The 20,397-nt window shown below is 49.0% G+C and overlaps 1 protein-coding gene across 2 annotated transcripts in view; it reads left to right on the top strand.

Annotated features, from left to right (window-relative positions):
- LOC144369054 (acyl-coenzyme A oxidase-like protein) overlaps positions 1-20,397 on the top strand; it is a 250,112-nt gene that overhangs the window by 106,390 nt on the left and 123,325 nt on the right. The window lies entirely within an intron of this gene.

Below are 20,397 nucleotides of genomic sequence, written 5' to 3'. Positions count from 1 at the left end.
CCTGTGGGAGCACATTGTCCTGCAGAGGCCTGCCATTCCCTGTCACATAGCCAGGCTGCTGTGGGGAGAAGGTGCTTGAGCAAATGTGGCGTGGACGCAGGACCCCAAAGCTGATGGGATACCTGGTGTGTCATTCTGGGGCGAGGGGTTTGAAGTGTTCTCTCAGCAACTGTCAAGAGGCTCTTTTTCTAGAGTGTTCTAAATGTGGACTGCTCCAGAATGAGAAAGGTGAGGGGGCGGGGAGAGGGAGAGGGCAGGAGAGGCTGATTTTTCTTGGGCTCCGTTTTTCTCTGTCACATGCGTCCTGCAGGTCAAGGAAGGGAGCAGCCCGTTTCAAGGCAGGAGCCAAAGGTGCCCCTCCTCTAAGAAAGCCAAGATGGCACTCGAGACCGGGCTCCTTCCCGAGATGCCTAGGGTTGCTTTCCTGTGGCTCTGTGGAGAGTCGTGGCTGTGTGGAAACTCAGTCTATAGGTGGGTTGGGAATAAAGCCTTCTCGTTCGCACTTTGCCAGGCTGAAGGTCTTTGGTCCCTGCGATTTAGGATTGGGTAAGATGGCAGAGCAGGGCAAAGCTGGAGAGGGGCAGGCTGCCTGGGACCTTTGTCCCTGCTCTTGTCACGACTAGGCCAATGGCAGAGATTTGTCTCCCCTCCAGAACCCAGAGGGGAGGCCTGAAGTCATTCATGTTGCCACCAGCTCCCTGTGCGTGGTGGAGACGCCTGCCTGGGCTGAACCTGGTCTTCCCTCGGAAGGGAGACTGCCTCCTTGCCCTCCACTGGGCGTGGCTGCCTCTGCCTCCTCCTGGGGCTGGAGGTGCTGCTGAGTACTGGAAGGAGCATGCTGCCCGGGTGTTGCCAAGTTGTCATGGACCTTCTGCTTTGGTTCCTCTTTCCCCAGAGCAGCATGACCTCATTGAGCAATGTGGTGGGGAGACAGTGGTCAGAAGGCTGCACAGAGAAGTGGACATTGTGAGCCGTGGCCTGCAGGAGCCAAGAGTCGGCTCTTGTGAGCAGGGGAAGGTGTGCAGCCCTCAGGGCCCTGTGGGCACTTCCCTGCCCAACTTTGGGGTCCTGATGTTGCTTCAGACTTCAGACTTGGGAACACGGAGGGAAATTTCAATTCTGAGTCCTCAGGTTGGTCCCTGGTGTGTGCGTCAACCTCCCTGGTTTGAGGCATTTCCTTCATGACACTCTGTCAAGAAATCAGTTGGCCAACAGCCACTGGCTGTCAAGGGGGTCAGTATTACCCGGGTTCGCCCCGTGCGCTCTGCCTCTCACCAGCCGAGTGTTTTTGGACATTTGCCTGTCTGTCTTGTCTTAGGCTCTACAATCTGCTCTCCAGTTTGTCTTGGGCAAATTCCCTACCCTCTCTGATCCTCTCTTACTTCTTACCTGGATGTACCTATCCTGGGGGCTGTGGTGGAAAGTGTATATTATAGAAAAAGCTCTGAGGCTGTGTCAGGCTCCCGGAAGGCCTGAATGCAGGTGGTATGACTCTGAAAGTGTTGGCCATCTTAGTGGCAGGCATGGGAGGACAGTGGCCCCGAGGCCCACCATGTCAAGCCTCTGCCTTATAGTGAAGGAGCTGGTGACAGCTGACAAGCCATTTTTCAGAGAGCTTAGGGCTTTGGAATTGCTCCTCTTGTGGCTAAAGTCATGGAGCCTGCTCCTGTCGCTGTGACTGCCTGGTCACTAAGCTTGTGTCATGCTCGTGTGCTCTGTGGCCCAAGGTCTGACGCGCCCTAGAGGTGGCTCACCCCGCCTCACAGTCTGGAGCCTCTGCTGGAGGCTGGAGGGCGGAGAACCCTGTTATCCAAAGTCTGGTTCACTCACGTGCCTGGTGGGAGACGCTGGCTATGGCTGGGCCTCTGCTGCTCTCCGCATGGGCTGGCCTGGCTTCCTCACGGCACAGTGGTTGACTGTCTCTGAGTGTCCCAGAAAGAGAGAGGGGCAGGTGGAAGCTGCCTCTTTTCTGTGACCCAGTCTGAGAAGTCGCAAAGCATCACCTTATTGCATTGGTTGGAGCTGTAGCCCCTGCCCCCCACTGCCTGTATTCTAAGAGAGGAAGTGGAGACCATTCCTCTTAGCTAAGGGAGCCGATGACTTTGGAGCATGTGGGGCAGGAGGGACCAGTGGCCCCTGTGGAAGGTGCAGTCTGCCACCCAGGCTGAATGAATGCCAGAGGCTATCTGGAGCACTGGTGAGAACTTGAGACACCGTTCTTGCTGCAAGCTGCTTATTCGTCAGGGAAGCAGAGCAGGCACACGGGAGGACTCGAGAGGACACATGGGAGGTAAATGAGCCAAGGCTCCTTAGAGGAAGTGGTCTCCAACCACCCTCTTCCTCTAGAGTGAGCAGTCACAAAGGCAGCTGTGTCACCTGCATGAGTCGGAGGGCTTTGGGAAGAGAAAAAAATGAGTAGAAAGTGATTGTAGTAGCTCAGAGATGACTTTGGAGCTTGGCTGGGCTTCTGTCAAAGCAAAGCTGTCTGACGCACACAAGCCACGATGCAGAGGGCTACTGAGCCCTTGACCTGTCTGAGGACTGACATCCTCAATACTATGGAGACACGGAGGGCATTTATTACCAAAGGATGTGTTCTCCGAAAATTGTTTCTGAAGTAGAAAGAATTCTTATTTTAAAACTCCAGGAAGTCTTGAGGCATCTGTGAGTTTGTGGTGGGGAGGAAACCCACCTTTGGGAACGCCTCAATTGCCAGGAATTGATGTCACTTGTGGAGGTGTCCCTGAAGAGCCATCTGTGGGTCAGGCCTGTGCCATCTGCCCTTCCTTCTCCATGTCCTTTGTCCCACCTTTTCTTTGTGGGTATATGAGGAATTGGCCTTTTCTCTCAGAAGCCTGCAGGCCACTGTTGCCTGGTAGTGGCTCTTCTGGCCCTCTGATGTGAGCCTGCCACCTACTTCTCCCCTCATTCAGGAAGAAGAAGATGAAGGATGAGAGTTTCTAGTTAAGTCCCTTCTTTTCAAGTCTCCTTCACTTTTTTGTATTTACTGAAACTTCTCTTATTTTGTTTGTTTTTGGCAAAATAAGCTTAACATTTGTCTTAGTCTGTTTATGCTGCTATAGCAAAATGCTATAGATAGGGTAATTTATAAAGAGAAAAGTATTTCCCACAGTTCTGGGGAAGCCAAGGTTAAGGTTCAGGCAGATTCAGAGTGTAGTGAGGGCTGCTCCTTACTTCCAAGATGGCGGACTTCCAAGATGGCAGACTTCCAAGATGGCACATTCTCTGGAGGGAGCAACATGGTGTCCTCACATGACAGAAGGAGGAAGAACAAGATAGCCCAACAATAGTGCAAGTTTTTTTTTATATAAGGTCCTTAATCCCATTCATATGGATGAACCCTCAAGGGCTAATCACCTCTTAAAGACCCTGCCTCTTAATACTAACATTGGCCATTAAGTTTCAACATCCAAATCTTGAAAGGGGCACATTGAAACCATAGCATAATTTTAACCATTTTTAAGTATTATACTTCAGTGGCAAAAAAGTACATTCACATTTTTGTGTAATCAACACCATTATTCATTTCCAGAATTTTTTTTTTTTGTCGTACCAAACTATAACTCAATGTCCCCTTTCCCTTTTCTCTGTCTTCTCATTCCCTGCCACCATATTCTACTTTCTATCTCTGTGAATTCACCTACCCTAGGCACCTCACATGGATGGAATCATAAGTATTTGTCCAAGTTCGTTAGCTTGTTTCAGTTAGCATAGTGTCTTCAAGACCTGACCGTGTCTTAGCATGTGTGAGAATCTTCTTCCTTTTGAAGGTGAGTGAATTCCATTGTACGTATGTACCGTGTTTGTTTTCTCATTCATCCATCAGTGGGTGCTTGGGTTATTCCTGCCATTTGGCCACTGTGAACATGGGTGTGGAAATACCTGTTTGAGTCCCTCTTTTCACTGATACCAGAGTGGGATTCGGGATCCTAGGGTATTTCTAAGTTTAGTCTTTTGAGGAGTAGCCACGCTGTTTTCCTTTTGATTACTTCTTAAAATGGCGTTGTGCCTCATGCTTACAGAGTTCCAGGTCACTCAAAGGTTCATGGTTGCTATTGAGAAATGGTTCCCATTTCCTTGTCATGTTTACCCAGAGTCCAGATGCTGAGATTGAGAGCTTCCTAGGTCTTCTTCGTGTGAGGAAGGTTACTTCTGGAAGACAGGTTTGGGACTTGGGGTTTGAATCGCCAGATCTGTTTCCAAAGTTCTAACTAAAGGGCCAGGGCCAAGAGTAATGATGGAAACAACCCCAATTGACCTCTAGAATAGATGGAGGTGGAGGTGGGGAAAAGGGAGGAGGCAAATGTGGTTCTAGAATGACAGAACTAACTTTTACAGAGGAGTGGATTTGGGGGTCTTAAAGGAGTTGAGTGTGACAGGAGGGAAAAGAGTCTCCAGAATCTTGATCTTGATCTTGATGAGCAGGCAGCACCCTCAGGCTGCTACAGACGTAGGGTGGAGTGGGGGCAGAGCTACCCCAGAGCAAGAGGGGCCCTTGCGTGGCAGCCCCAGGGCTGCCTTGTGCATGCCTGTGCATGTGCAGGGGTGCGATCTTCCTTGTTAAAGTGAACAGTGTTCAGGGTAGGAACCCCTGCACACATTTGCACACATACCTCCTCCCACTTCTGCCCCAGAAACCAGCAACTCCTGCTAGACCAGCTATTCCAGTTCTGTCTGCCTGGTTCAGCAGTGTGTGTGTGTGTGTGTGTGTGTGTGTGTGTGTGTGAGAGAGAGAGAGAGAGAGAGAGAGAGAGAGAGAGAGAGAGAGAGAGGTGTGTGTGTGGGGGTGATATCGTGTGAGTGTCATTGAGACCCTGAGACCTGGTGCAGGTAGGGTGCTGAGGGGTCTGGAAGTGAGGCCACCATGGTCATATTCAGACAGCATAAACACAGGAAGCAAGAAGAGCGTCAGCCGTGACTGACAGTGAATTTCATACCAGATCCCACTGTGCGCCATTTATTATCCTGCCTTTTAAATTTATTTTTGTGAAGTCAAGTCATTTTCGCGGAGTGGAAAATTGCCTCTTGATGCTCATTCCCCACTGTTTGGCTTGAGGTTTTCGGGTGGAATCCACACAGTGGTGACAGCTGGGTAACCCCCAGAAGTGCCCTTTGCAGATAACAGCTCTTGGGGCCCCACCGCCCACACAGTGGGGAACAATTTCCCCACTGTGTGGGTGTTTTTTGTTTTGTTTTGTTTTTTTCTTTTTCTACAAGATTGAAAGAGTTAACTGTTCTTCCTGCCTGAGGAAACACAGTCCCTCCTGGTGGTACCCCTGGGGTGATAAGGAACGAGGAAATGGGCCAGAGGGGGCATCTCCCTTTAGCTCTCCTTCTCTGGCCACGTAAACCAGCAGTGTGGAATTTTCGCACCTGCTGCTTATGCCCATATTTCTTAGAAAAGCTCATGAAATTCGGGGACAAGATGAGAGAACTACCCATAACAGGATGCTTCTGTTCATTGTCTTTCTTTAGTGAATGAGGAAGGAAGCAGATTTTCCATTCGGTGGCTCTAGTTCAATGGAAGTCCGCAGGGTGTGACTTGTGGACAGCACCCAGCAGTGGTCCTTGCTGGTTTCTCACAGGTCCTAAGAAAAGCCCATTTGGTCTCCACTGAGGCCTGTCCAAACCTGACACTGAAGTCATAGGTGCCACCTCCCTGTGAGGCTTCCAGTGCCCCAGGAGCTGCAGGGGGAGGGAGAACTGGGGACCCCGAGAGAAGCGGGAGTGTGTCTATGTGCAGTTTGGCGGTCCCCGACTGGTACTGTTGTGGCCACATCCTCATGGGGAACTTGAGGACCTGTGATTAAGCTGTCACCCCAAGACCACGTGTGTGTGTGTGTGTGTGTGTGTGTGTGTGTGTTCTGAATGAGCCCAGATGGCCCAGGAAGAAGGGAAGGGGTCGTGGACTCTTGTGTTCTGACTTGGATTAGAAGTGGAGTTTGAAGTTGGCAAATGAATCAGAGAGCTTATTGAAGGGACAGACAGCATCAAGAAACAAAGGGAATTGTCATCCTGAAATGTAAAGGGAGGAAAAGACAGAAGCAGGGCCATGGGGCCTATTGGAGTTTGAGGTCAAGTGTTGGCAGATACCTAGCGACTCCCATTTGCAGCTGGTTTGATCTTGTGGAGACAGCTGGGGGAGACTCTTGTTCTCTAAATTTTGTAAAAATAAACAAAAATGTCTTTCTGCCCTTTTTTCCCCTTCCAGGGAATAAATGTCTCTGTCACTGGCGCTCTGGCTGACTGTTCCATCTGTCTCTCTTCCAAACTTCACAATGAGGCACTGACCAGATTTGTACAGAGTTGCCAAGAAATTATTAACCTTAAATAATCTTAGAAGCAAAGCCGTCTTTTGGAAGGTTGCATTTTAAAGATAAATATTGCCCCCAAATGGCAGACCATAAATACTCAGAGTGTCCAGGTCCCATGGTCTTACTTAATGAGACCCTTGAAGGCTGAGGTTACATTGCTGTGTGTGTCACTTTGGACCTTGGCATGGGGCTGTGAGTGTGCCTGCAGAGTACAGGTGCTCTTCAGGGCCTGGGGGAGTGAGGGAGTAGATGGACGTGTCTCCCTGTGCCTCTCTGGTCTTCCTGTAACCCCTTGTCTCTTACCAGGAGAGTGGCCTTGTCCTTTAGGAACTTTCTGGTCTGACCACTCAAGCTTGCTCACTGTCATACCCACAGGGTGAGCTCCAGGGGATCTTTGGCCTGCCAAGAAGGGGGACTTTCTCAGATCTGATCATTTCCTTCCACTCCGAAGCCCCACAGCTTCCACACCCAGAGGTCAGAGTCCTGGGCTTTCGCCTGGCGTTCGAGCCCCCATTCCCACCTCATACCAAGCTTCCTGTCCCCACCACCTGATCTTGCTATTGCCTTTGGAAAATGTACTTCCCTCCTCTCTTCCACGTCAGTGAACTCCCACTCACCCTCCTGTGGACCCTGGGATGTCACCTCCTTTCCCAAGATTGATTGGGAACCCCCTCCTTTCCCTTGTCAGGTGTCAGAGTCAGATCTGACTCCACCTCTTCTTTACTGCAGGCAGCAGGGGGAAAGGCCGACTGCAGGGCCCGCTCCACACAGGCCCCTGCACATCAGCACGTGGCTGCAGCTAAGGCCACTTACGTGAATGTTGTGGGCCTGGGAGGGTCGCGGAGGAGGTCTTTCTTTTATGATATCTTCCTGAAAGAACGACCCATTTACTTTTAGAAGAATAAGGTGCTCAAATCAAATTGATCTCGAGATTCAACACCATTCAAATTTAGATCCTAGTACAGACATTGACAAGTCAGTTAAAACATTTGTCAAGGCAAAAGTACTAGACCAGCCAAAGCAATCTCGAAAAGGAAAAGAACTAGATGTACAGGAGCTATTTTCGAGACCTGCTATAAAGCTACAGTAATCAATTCAGTGCTGTATTGGGGAAAGGAGAGACATACAGGTCAATGAGACATTTATGTACGTAAGACCCTTACCAAGTTTTTAAGAACTTGTATAGCAATGGACACGCAGGGATCAGGGCCTAAACTTAAAACCTAAAACTGAAAACCTTCTAGAAAAAAAACGTAAGAAAGAGTCTTGATGAACTTGGGTAAGGCAAAGGTTCCTTCAGACACAGAAAGCACCAACTATAAAGGAAAAAGTTAGTAAAAATGTTATTTTATCCAAATTAAAAACATCTGCTCTTTGAGAAACACTGCTAAGCAATGACACGACAAGCCACAAATTGGGGGAAAATAGTTGCACAATACAGATCTGATAAAAGAGTTGTATCCATAATGTATATAACTCTCACAGCCGTACCAGGAAAACAAGACAGCCCAACTTAATAAATGGGCAGAAATGCCTCAGCTGATACTTCATTAAATAAGATATATGGGTCATAAATAAAAACATGAAGAGATGTTCCAATATTATGAATCATTAAGGAAATGCAAATTAAGGTGATTATGCACACTGTATATTAGAATGGCTTAAAGCCTAATATTCTCCCTACCAAGAAACACCTCCAGACCACAACCAGCCAACAGACAATGTGAAGTGCTGAGTGACTGCCACCCTGACCTGTTGCTGGTGGGAAGGCAAAATGGCACTGCCATTGTGGGAAGACGTTTGGGTAGTTTCTGACAATAGGGGTCACACTTCTAAATGCTTCTGCAGGAGAAATGAAAACATTTTTCCACGCAAAAACCTGTATGCAAACGCTGATTGCACCTCTGTCCATAACAGCCTCACACTGATAACACTCCCAAGTGTCCTTCAACTGGAAGGTGACCCACTGGTACACCCACATCATCAGACACCACCAGCAATAAAAGGCACGAGGCTAAGAGAAGCCAGACTCCGAGGGGCACACACCACGTGACTCCATTTGTAGGACAATTAGGGAAAACTACAGAGGAAAAGAGATGTAGGCGGAGGGCCTGACCAGACATGGCCTGAGGACATTTGAAGCCTTGATTGTGATGCTTACAGTACTACCTGCATTTCCCCTAAACTCATCCAACTCTGACACCCGAAAAGGGCAAATTTGCTGTAATGACATGACGTCAGTGAACTGGAACCCAGGAGAGCTCAGGTAGGAGCCCCAGCTCCACTTTTCAAGGTGCAGCCACCTTGTCTGAGGCTGTGTTTCTGGTTCTGTCTTCTGCCTCTGTGTCTGGGGCAGGCTCTGCATCTGGAATGATGCCCGTCTCATGGGCCCCGGGTGAGGCCTCAAGTTCATGTTTCTGCCCACTTTATCACTTTCAGCAAAGGCAAGCTGTTGGCTTTCCACGTAAACACAGGTGCAGTCCTGTCTTATGTCAGCTGTGGGCATTGCAGATGGAATGGGGCTTCAGGGAGGCCCTCTCACTAGGGCGGTGCAGCCCCAGGCGGTCAGATTTGACCTTGTCCTTCACCTACAGGCTGCCAGGCAAAGAGCATGCAAGGGGCCGCCAGAGTCGGCTCTCCAGTCTGGGGTCCCCTGAGCCCTCGGGGGTGCTGGGAGGACGTGACAGGCTTGGCTTCTGTTCCTCTGTGGGGCGGGAGCAGGTGCCCGAGGTCACATTCCAGGAGGCGCTGCTCATCTCATCCATCTGGAAAACTCTTCGCTGCTGACCTCTCCCCAGAGACGGGGAATGGGGTGCAGCTGTTCACAGCTCTCGCCAGTGAGAAAGCTGCCCCGCGTTCTGGCTGGGCGATCGCAGCAGGTGTTACCCCGACTCCCGCTTGGTTGACTGCCGCTGACCAAGTGGCCAAGGGCAGAGGGAGATGAGGCTGGACGAAGCCCAACAGCAAGGCTCATTACCGTGCTGAAAGGGGCTGCCATGCTGTCAGGGTCAGGGCGGCGGCTAGGCCAGCTCTGTTCAGGGCAGTGGTTAGGGCAGCCCGGCCAGGCAGGGGGAAGCCCAGGTAGACTCCAGCGGTGTTTGAACCAACTGCTCCTGCCTTCCCCAGGTCCCCTGGGCTGGCTGCACTGCAGGGCCCAGTGGGTGGCAAGCCTGTGAGTCTGCAGTTGGTCGGGCAGGGAGCTCATCCAGTTCATCCAGCACCTGCTTGAGCTTCTGTCTGGAGGGACGCTGACGTGCTGCGGACCTGGCTCACAGGCTGACAGTCCATGACATTGCCTTAAACCTGGCTTCTGATCTGGGCTCCCTCCTGCAGGGCCTCTCTGGAGTTGTGATGCATAATTAGATTGGCAAGGAGGAACTGGAGACTCTGGTAAACTAGCCACAGAAAGTTCTAGATTTGCCTCCTTCCAGTCACTACATGCCTTACTTGTTGGCAACTTGCTGTATGAAATCCACTTGGTCTCACATGTGGCTCCAAGGTCCTGCCGATCAAGAACATGCTACAGCCTTTACATGACACACAGGGCGGAGCCTGTGGGGGCGCAGGGCATCTCTGAAGGGGCAGCCTCTGCGTCACCTGCAGTGAGCCCAATGCCGAACTGTGCTGAGACAGCTCTTTTCATATTCCCTGAGGTGGCTTATCACTTAGGTTTTGCTTCCTGTTGAGGTTGGTAGAGCCTCCAGGGCCACCCAGAGAGGCACTCCCTGCTCTGTTCCCGCCCACGCCCTGTGTCCCCGGGTGCTCACTACATCCAGTGTGCTGGGTCTCCTGCAACGGTGCCTTCCTCCTAGGCCAGTGGTTTTGTGTCGGGGTCATTCTGTCTCTAAGGGACATCTGGTGATATATTTGTTGTCCTGACTGGAAGCACATTACTATTGGCATCTATCTAGTGAGTAGGTCAAGGATAGTCAGTGTCCTGCAATGCGTGGGACAGCCACTTAGAGCACCAGCCATCCAGCCCACAGGGAATAGTGCCTGGGGGCGGGGGGGGGGCACAAGGCTGGACTGAGAGCTCCCGGGGTCAGCACAGTGTTTACTCCTCTTTTGATCTTTGGGGCTTGGCAGCACACACACACAATGTGCTCAGTCAGCATAGACCCAATCAAACCTTTTATTTAGAAGCTCACATGCTGTGTTGGTTTTTGTGTTGATAAAATATTTTTCAGTATTCCCTAAAAATGTTTTTTGTTCTATTTGTTGGCTCGGGGGGAGGGGATGGTGCTGGTGGTGTTTCATGGGTATAAACAGGAATCAAACCTGTTTGATTAATCATTCGAATGGATGGGGAGGGGTAGCCCCTCCAAAATGAAAGCTCCCCCAGAATCCCTTTATGGTTGCTCGTGCAATGATACAGAGATATAAACTGGCAAGAGGACAGCCCGCCCTCTGGAGCCAGCCCTCCAATCTCCCTGTTTGGCTTTCATTGGAGCCTCACAGGAAAGTCCTGCCCTGTTAATCAGCCACTAGCTGCAACGGAGCTGGAAGGTCATTGGTTATTTCACCTTGACTCCTATTTCCATTCTCCCTTTCCTCTTTTCAATCTTAAAAGGAGAAAGAAATGCAATCCTGGAAAAATATTTAAAGAAAAATTCAATTGAGATTTTGAATTGGCTAAATTGACTATAGATCAATTTGTTCATTCAACCCGTACTCCCTGAGAACTCATTGAGGAAGGCAAAACATATCACGCCCGCCTCAGTGGCCCTGATGAAGGTGGCACCCAATATTCTAAGGCTGGGGGGTGCTTGTATGGGGAGGGTACCTCAGCCATGAGGGACTCCACGGTATGGGCTGGAGCAACTTCTGGATGAGGAAGAGGAGTTGGCAGACAGACACTGGGTAGAAGTATCGTTGGTACTGTTAACCTGAATAACGTTTAGCCTAAAACCACTTCCATACCTAGCTTAGGTTTGCTTAGCGTTTCTCTGTGGACAGTGTACTTAACCTAACTCGATGCGTAAGCAGACTGTAACCTAACTGGAAGCAAACTCGCCAAACAAGTAGCTGAGTCTCAACCAATCACAGCGGCCAAACCTCCAGCCAATCAGGGGCTGAGAGCTGCCCAGGTACCATCATATAAGGCAAATGCTGACAACAATCAATCAGGGTGTTCCTGTAGGTCACTTCTTCCCTGGGTGTAAAACGCATGTGGGGCACTGAGTGTTCTGAAAGACGAGGTGCAGAGTTATCATGAATTTTTTTCTTTACTGAAATGAAGTTGGCTAAATTTAATTTGTCTAAAGTTTTCCTTTTAAGAGTACACATTCCAGACCCCACTTCTGTCGTTAGCTCCTTGTTTTCCACCAGGCAGAGCCCTAACACCTCTCCATCAAGGTACACATGACCCAGGTGGGATTTGAACTCAGGCCTTTGACCTTGACTCTCTTGGGCTTATTGTTGGCAAGCAGCAAGGCCATTAAGTGATGTCCGTACAGCACCCGAGCCGGGAGGGTAGGTGATGTCCATAGACGCTTACTCTGAAATGTGGTATTGTAAGCAACAACTGAGTAGCTACTGAAGGGTGGTGAGGCGATGCACAGTGCGGGTTGAGGGGTAGAGACCACAGAGGCTGACCACCTGGCTAAGTCTGTAAAGCCCCTGCTCAGTCTCAGGAAATGTGGCCCCTCCTCAAGTGATCTCAGAGGGACCCTGGCTTTCTGAGCCTCTGTTTCCCTCTCTGTGGTCCCTGACCTTCAGGTATGGGTCAATAGGAGTCAGAGGTCAGGTATGTTCCTGCTCAGCCTGCTCCCTGGGATCTGCCACTCCCATGGCCAGGAGTTGGGGTTCAGGTGAGAAAGTCACCAACCTGTGCTCCAGGACACTCACTTCCAGTGGAGTTAATTGACCCCAAGGAATCTGTTTTTCCTGAAAGGAAACCTTCTAGAATATGTTTTTAATCATATATCTTCTGTCATGAAAGAAGTTAGGGAAAAAGGAAATACTAGGTGTTGGAGAGAAAATTCCTCACAAAAGAGCATCTGCTTTTTTCTTTTATACTTGTTATTTAAAAAAAGAAAAAAAAATCTGAAAGCAATGGAAAAAGAAAGTGATTCTTCCCCTCACCACCGGCTGCCCTGACCTTGAAGCAAGTCTTGATGTGAAAAGAGAGCCAGCGCATGTGGGGCACTGAGTGTTCTCTCTAGGTAACGAGTGGCCAGAGCCGTCCTGGTTTCACTGCCATGGGCCCACGAGGAGGGCGGACTCTGTTGGAGACAAGGACGTGGAGGAATCATCCCGGGCACACAGCTGCCTAATGAAGACCTTGCCACAGCCCACCGTTGTCACAGCGGCCTTCACCCGGCATAGCCATGCACACAAGACCACTGGAGAAGATGCTCCTAGCCTGCCAAAGAGCAGCTTTACAAGAGAAGACACAGGCTGTACCTGACGGCTTGCCAACTCAGCAAGGTATCAAGTATGTGCTGTGGGATAAAAGACAAGACCCTGGTTCTAAGGGAACACAGGATGGACATCTCAACCCAGAGGACTCGGCAGACTTTACAGCTGCCCTCATCAGGACTCTGATGATGCAGCAAAGAGCACCTAGTGACCACCTGAGCCTCAGGGCTCTCCACTCTCTCCTCCCTTTGTCCAGGGGTCATTTGGCGTTAGGTGGGAGGCCTTGAGTTTTAGCAGGAAGCCCTAGCTGGCTCTTGTAAGCAGCAGGAGAACTGTTTTCTCACTTACCGATTCCTGAAGTGAGGCAGTGCAGAGTGGTCATTTGGGGACTCAGGGACATCCTCAGCAACCAGACTTGCTTTGATCTTTCCTCTCTGCAAATTGCAGCCCTCTCAGCCTGTCAGTCTTGTCTGGCTGACTCCCTCGTGGTCACAAAATGGCCGTTGAGGGTCTTTCTATCACATGCAGGTGTAATAAGACTTAGTGGAAGAGGTAGATCCATCTTTTCCTATATGCTACTTTGTTACTTTTTATCAGTATGGAAACTGTAGTTTTAGGAACCCTTCAAGAGATTTCCCCATTTCTCATTGTCCAGAGAAAACCGGCTGGGCATTTTTAAAGCCATAACTGGTGAGGGGAATTGGAATCCTAATTGGGTGAGTGAAGCCCGGTAGATCTGTGGAGGAGGGTGGATTACGTGAATCATGCTGGGGTTCTGTTGCAAAGAAGGAAGGGAGGGGAAGTGTGAATGACTGGAAATGTTGCTACATGTTTAAAAAGATTTTTTTTTAATGGAATATTTCCAACAAATAAAATATAACAAGGTGGATTCCCAATGACTTTTCTCCCAGTGTCTGCAATTATCAACATTTTGACAGTGTCCATTCATCTCTCTCCTCCTCGTCCTCTCCTTCTGGAGTGTTGTGAAGCACATTCCAGGCACGCATCATTTCTGAGTGTGCTCTTTACACATGTCAAATGCTTCATAAATACCTGGTCACTGATCCCCCAAGAAAGCTGTTTCAGAGGCAAGAAATTAGGGAAGCCTGAACTGGTATTAACTACTTTTTTGCTACAAGAGAAAAGACAAAATTCCTTGAATGGCAGGAAAAGGCAGTATTCGGACGTTTCTCCAAAGCCTTTGTTCTGGCTGCATCTGGAGCCCTGGGGTTGTGGGGAACAGGTGTCCTGAGACATTGAAGTGGGGAGCACAGGATCCTCCTGAGCCCCTGACCAGACATGGAAGGCAGGTGCAAGTTCAGCATGGAGTTTGCCACTTGCAACCTCAGGCTGGGGAGGCGAATGCTTTCTAAGAGTAGCTTTTGGTTGGTGACACCTGTTTCTCTGTGTTAATAGATTTCTGGGTGAGGTAGAGCCGGTGATGTCACCTGCAGGTGTGCGAGCCTGTGGTGGCAGTCCACTTCCTGGCATTGGTTTCGCAAGGCGTTGCTAGCCACATCTGTCCTCAGCTGTGAGGGTCTGAACGCTTGCAGGCTCAAGAGAGAGATGTTTTTAACCAGAACAGAAAGTCAGAGATAATGAGTCAACTGCGGGCTCTGTGCAAACATATGTACTTTCCCTATGGCTTTGGCTGATTTCATTCAGTGATGGAACAAAATACAAATGTTTTTTCTTTAAAATATCACGGTGGCAGTCAGGGTTTGTTTCCACGCACCCTTTTCTGAGTTTCTTAAGCCCACCTGTTGCATTGCACATTTGAACGACTCCTCTTCCTCCATCCATCTCAAACAGGAAGTGTACCTCCTTCTTTCCCCCCAGTTTTTAAACATCTCTTCCTTTGAAGAGAGTGTGCCTGCTTCATGCGGGGTGACACCTTTGTTTCCAACATAAAAAAAAAAAAAAATCTCACCATTTCTCTAATTGCCAGCTTCTCCATTTCTACTCGACAATGAAAGGTCACGATGCAAAGAGCTCTGTGTTCAGGACACGTTCAACCCGGGCTGATTTTATCTGCGTGGGCTTTGTCAAATGTTTGTGTTTGCACAGGGAGTTTAAAAACAGAAGTCTTTTGCATAACTATATTTGAAAAAGCTAAAGAGGAGGGGGAGAGAGAGAATGGAGTAATTGTGTAGACTGATGCCGGGTGGGCTCCACGTTTGGGTAGCGGGCGGCTGGCGTGGCAGTTCGCAGAGCCTCCGGGTAGCTTTCTGGAATGCTTATCTTGTGGCCAGGGGTCCTTTGTTACGTGCTGCGTTTCAGCGCGATGTGAGAATCCATTCGACCCCAATACATTTTATCTGACATGCACAGCTGGGTTGCTGGAGGATAGTCCAGGCCATTAAGAAGAAGGCAAAGAAAACACAGACGATCTATTCATTAGGACACCGTGAAGGAGAGACTTGCTGGGTCAGAAGCACACCTGGAGGGAGGAGAGACAACTGGGCGCAGGGCTGAGGGATCGCAGCTGCTGTTGACTGCTGCTGTGTACAAAGAGCTTGCCAGTGGTGGAAACTGATTCCGTGTCCGATGTGTGCTATCTTGCTTTAGGGCCCCCTGCCATCAGGGGGGTGGGATGGTGATATGAGTCTAACTTGCTGAGGGTCTGAGCCCACTAAGTACAGGGGCATCGGGACTATGGGGTGTGTGATGTTCACCTTGCATTTTGGCACAGGCCTTGAGGTTCCTGGCCTATGAGTTCCTGCTAGGACTTCCCAGGTACCCCTCAGTCTCATCGAAGCCTGGAATCCTTGAGAGTCACTCCCATGCCCTTCCTCAGCTTCAGAGAGGCCAGGGGACATCAGCCAGTTCACCCAGCCTGCCTTCTCCAACCCTGTCTGCCTCTTTCTACTTCCTAGTTGTGATTTTGCAACTATAGTTTTGTGCTCTGTTCTTACAGCCAGGAAAGAAGCTTTCTGCTGGGGTGTGTGTTGGGGCGGGAGGTTGGGGATGTCAGGGGTTTACCACCTGAACAGCCATTTTGCTGTCCTGTGTGGAGACCTAGGAGAGATCTCTGGGTGCTCAGCTGCAGGAAGGAGCCAGGGCTTCTGTGCATCACTTTGCCACTTGGATCTTTCCAGAGTGAGAACAGCCTGGGCTGAGACACGCAGTTCACGGTCCCCAGTGTGCTCACAGGTCCTTTGGAGAGAATCAGTGTTACTTCACTCACTCTGATGATCTTGGTGTAGAAGATGGAGTGCTGGGGTGCCCAGGACGCTCCTTTATGGCCAGGGTGCCAGCCTGCTCTGCAGGGCAGGGATCATGAGCTTTGGAGAGACAGACACGGATTTGGGGTCATGTTTGGGTGCTTCTGCGCATGTCGAACACTTCACAGAGACCCCGCGAAGGAGCATCCAGAAAGCGGCATCTTGGGGATCACAGATGGAGAGGGTTCGTTGAAGTGTCCTCCTGGGTCCACAGAGTTCTGTGTCCTCCAGGAGCCTCCCACAGGAAGTGGGAGTAACTACTGATCCAAAGTGGACAATGACTCTCACCAGGGCTTCCTGGAGGGATGCCAAGTTTTGTTTGGTTAAACTATGTTTTCAGTATTGATTTCTCCAGATGTTCCTGCTCCCAACCAAACCAGGTTCCAGCCATATCAGGCATTTCCAGAAGACTTTTACTTTCTTTTTTTGGTTGTGGATGGGGCTCCCTGAGATTTCCCTGGCATATTCAAAGTACAAAACCCAAACCAAAATAAAACCTTGCCAAATGAGGCTCGACAAGACTGACTTCAAAACAAACATCACAAAATCCCCAAAGCAAGTGGCTGCCCCCGCTAGGCAGAGTGGAGGTGTCATTGGGTTTGCTGAGCTCTGGGAGGGACCACAGGGAGAAGGGCTCTCTGGCTGCTTTTAGGGCTGTATTTGTCCCACTCTCCCCTTGTCTCCCCCACATACATTTTGCTTCTTGACCTGGAACGGAGAAACTCAGAGTCTAACCCTGGCTACATGATTAAATGTCCAACTTTTAAATTCACACAGAGTGGTTGATGGGAATTTCAAAACACAGGGTTAAATTCTGCTGTTACAAAGATGGAACAAAAGCTCTCTGTTTTTTGGAGGTCACTAATCCGGTGTTTGCACCTTATTGTCACTACGTAATGTCTGAAAAACTTGGAATTATTTCCAATTAGCGGGTCTCAGTGGGTCTCGCTCTCTGTGCCATTGACCCCTAGTGTTTGTTTAGCAGGATTTTCTCGCCGGCCTTCACCTTGCTGAGCATTGTTTTGCTGTCAGGGTCCCTGAACCACTCCGATGACCCCCGCAGAAATGTCCGTGTGGCGAGACGGGGGAGCTGTTGTGAATCTTGCGATGACAGATGGCAGGGGCTATATAAAAGAAACCTCCGTGAGCTTTGTGAAGGGGATTTGCACGCTCAGGCTCTTTTTTTTTTCTCTTTCCATCCTGGGGCCACTTCTGTGACTGCTGTCAGAGCAGTGTTGGTGCCCATTAGGCACTGCGAGGCCTCCCGAATCCACACACACTGGCTGCCAATGCATGGGGTCCTTCCTCGTCCCCACAGTCAAGCCCCAAGCAGCCCAGAGGTCTCAGCCACACGCAGTAATGGGAAGCAGGTGCATCCCTGCAGAGTGGCACCTGGAGCCCTGGGGTTTGGATGAGAATTTTACCTGATGATTTCTGGAGAGATTAGTGGACCAGTTTTACCAGGAAGGAGAGCGACAGGGGTGCCTTTGGTCCTGCTTATAAAATGGGTGTGTGTAATGAGCTACCTTCCAGGCAGGAGCTGGGACTAGAGACCCACGGAGAGGTCGTTCATGTATTTGAGCAAAAGTCCAGAGAAAGAAGGACTAGCAGAATTTTGGAACTGATGCAAACTGTGAAATCCTGTTTTGGTCTCACTGAGTCATCCCCTGGACTCCTCTTGTAGCCCCACCCTAGCACCATGGTGAGGGCCATCCTTGTGGCCAGGAAGGAAGAGCCCCCTATGAATGGGCTGTGGCCAGCCTGGAAGGGCAGGAGGACCTCCTTTTGCCAACTTTTATACATTAGTAGAAAGCCTGGGTTTCTAGCTTCTTTGGAAAACTGGGCAGTCCAGCAGTACCCTGGCTCTGTGGCACAGGGCAGCCACCAGCGGGAGCACTTCAACAGGGTCATACAGCTTTCTTTAGTTTTTGACGTTTTCTTACATCTAGCCCACTGTCCTCATTTCCCTTCCTAATCCAAGTGGGCATTTGAGTTTGCAAATCCGATTTATTATGATTCTCTTAGAGAAATTGAAATATAAATACAAAACAAGACTATTAGAATCTACCCTAAAAAAATAGCCCAAGATTGCATAAAACATATTGGAGCAAAGGTGTTTCTCTGTATTATTCATGACATACAAAATTGAAAACGACAATATGATCACTAAATTATGATGTGTTCCTACAATGGAATATTATATGGCCATGAAAGTATTGTTCACGCAGGGTTTGTAATAACATGGAAAAATGCTCATGATATAGTGTTGAAGTTTTTTTTTTAATTTGACACAAAACTGTGTTTGTGTTTGCAGCACATTACAACTATTTTCCAGAATGTAAAAGCAATATGCCTTGAATAATCCTGGGAGGAAATTTGCCAGAATATAACAGTGCTTGCTTTTCAGTAATGAAATTAACTGTGATTATTTTACTCTTTTATTTTTTCCAGCTTTTTCTAATTTTCTGCAATGAATGTATATAAATTTTTGAATTCAGAAAAAAGAAACATTATCAAAAGCTGACAGATATTAAAAATACAAACAACAATAAGTGCTGGCGAGGATGTGGGGGAAAAGGCACCCTCATACATTACTGGTGGGACTGAAAATTGGTGCAGCCAATCTGGAAAGCAGAATGGAGATGCCTTGGAAAACTTGGAAGGGAATCACCACTTGACTCAGCTATCAGTCTCCTAAGTGTATACCCAAAGGACTTAAAAATAGCATACTACAGAGACACAGCATATCAATGTTTATAGCAGCACAATTCACAATAGCTAAATTATGGAACCAATCTCAATGCCCTTCAGTAGATGAATGGATAGGGAAACTTTGGTATATATATATGCAATGGAACATTACTCAGCATTAAAAGAGAATAAAATCATGGCATTTTCAGGTAAATGGATGAAGTTAGAGAATATAATGTTAAGTGAAGTTAGCCAATCCCAAAAAACCAAAGGCCGAATATTTTCTTTGATATGAGGATGCTGACACATAATGGCCATTGTAGGGGAGTGTGGGGGAAATGGAGGAACTTTAGATAGGGCAAAGGGGAGGGAGGGGAAATGAGGGGACAAGGGGGTAGGAATGATGGTGGAATGAGTTGGACATCATTACCCTAAGTGCACGTATAAGACACGAATGGTGTGAAAATACTCTGTGTACAATCAGTGTCTTGATAAATGGTGCTCTGTATGTGTAATATGAGATGAATTGCATTCTGCTGTCGTGTATAACAAATCAGAAAAAAACTTAAAATAAAATAAATTATACTTTCCTCTCCAAAAGAAAAAGTGGTAAATAGAAGAAAAATATAATTAGAAGCCCTGAATATTAGGAGATTTCCCTGTGAGTCTCCCAGCTAGTTGTTGGCAGGGCAGGTCCTCAACCCGAGTGAGTTAGTCAGGTTTCCTTTGCTGTGAAAAAACCTGACAAAGGCAACTTAAAGGAGGGAAGGGTTATTTGGGCTCGTGGTTCCGAGGCCTTAGTTCATGGTTGTCTGACTTGGGTTGCTCTGGTCTGAGTGGAGGCAGAACATCATGCTGGGAGGGGGGCGGGAGTGAAGCTGCTCAGCTCCTGGCTGCTGGGAAGGAGAGGGGCAGGAAGAGAAAGAAGGACTAGGAGTGGATGTCACAGAGGGGAGGAGGCTGGAAGCAAGATACAGTCCCCAACGGTGCATTCCCAAGGAGCCCCTCCCTTCAACTAGGCCCTCCTCCTGCCTTCCCCCCACCTCCTGAGTCCATTCACATTATTAATCCATCAAGTGGATTAACCCACTGGTAAGGTCAGAGCCTCGTGATCCAATTACTTTCCAAAAGCCACCTTTGAACACCACTGTATTAGGGGCCCCTGAACATGCTGTATTAGGGGCCCCTGAACACTCCTGTATTAGGGACCTCTAAACATGCTGTATTAGGGACCCCTGAACATGCTGTATTAGGGACCTCTGAACATGCTGTATTAGGGACCCCTGAACATGCTGTATTAGGAACCCCTGAACATGCTGTATTAGGGACCTCTGAACATGATGTATTAGGGGCCCCTGAACACTCCTGTATTAGGGACCTCTGAACATGCTGTATTAGGGACCTCTGAACATGCTGTATTAGGGACCTCTGAACATGCTGTATTAGGGACCTCTGAACAAGTCTCTACACATGGACTTTGGGGGACATTCCAAAGTTAAACCAGAACTCCGAGTCCCTGGTTCCAGATGTAGATGGACTCGTTCCATTCCTTAAGCCTGGGCTGCACTCGGCTGTGACCTGGGGTATGGCCTCCAGTGCTCCCACTCAGAACCTGTGTGGTCTCTGTGGTGAGCCTGTTTCTGTGGAGCCTTCCCTGTGCCTTCCATCTGGCTGTGAGGAACAATCTGTAAGAACAAGGCAGCTGTGACCCTGGAGTAGATATCAGAGCAAACTCAGGCACTGGCCTGTGCTGCCCTGGGCTTGCCGATGGTATGACTTGTGGGTGC

Source organism: Ictidomys tridecemlineatus, chromosome 12, assembly GCF_052094955.1.
Source record: "Ictidomys tridecemlineatus isolate mIctTri1 chromosome 12, mIctTri1.hap1, whole genome shotgun sequence".
In the NCBI taxonomy this organism is placed as follows: Eukaryota; Metazoa; Chordata; class Mammalia; order Rodentia; family Sciuridae; genus Ictidomys; species Ictidomys tridecemlineatus.
This window is presented reverse-complemented; position numbering and strand designations above follow the sequence as displayed.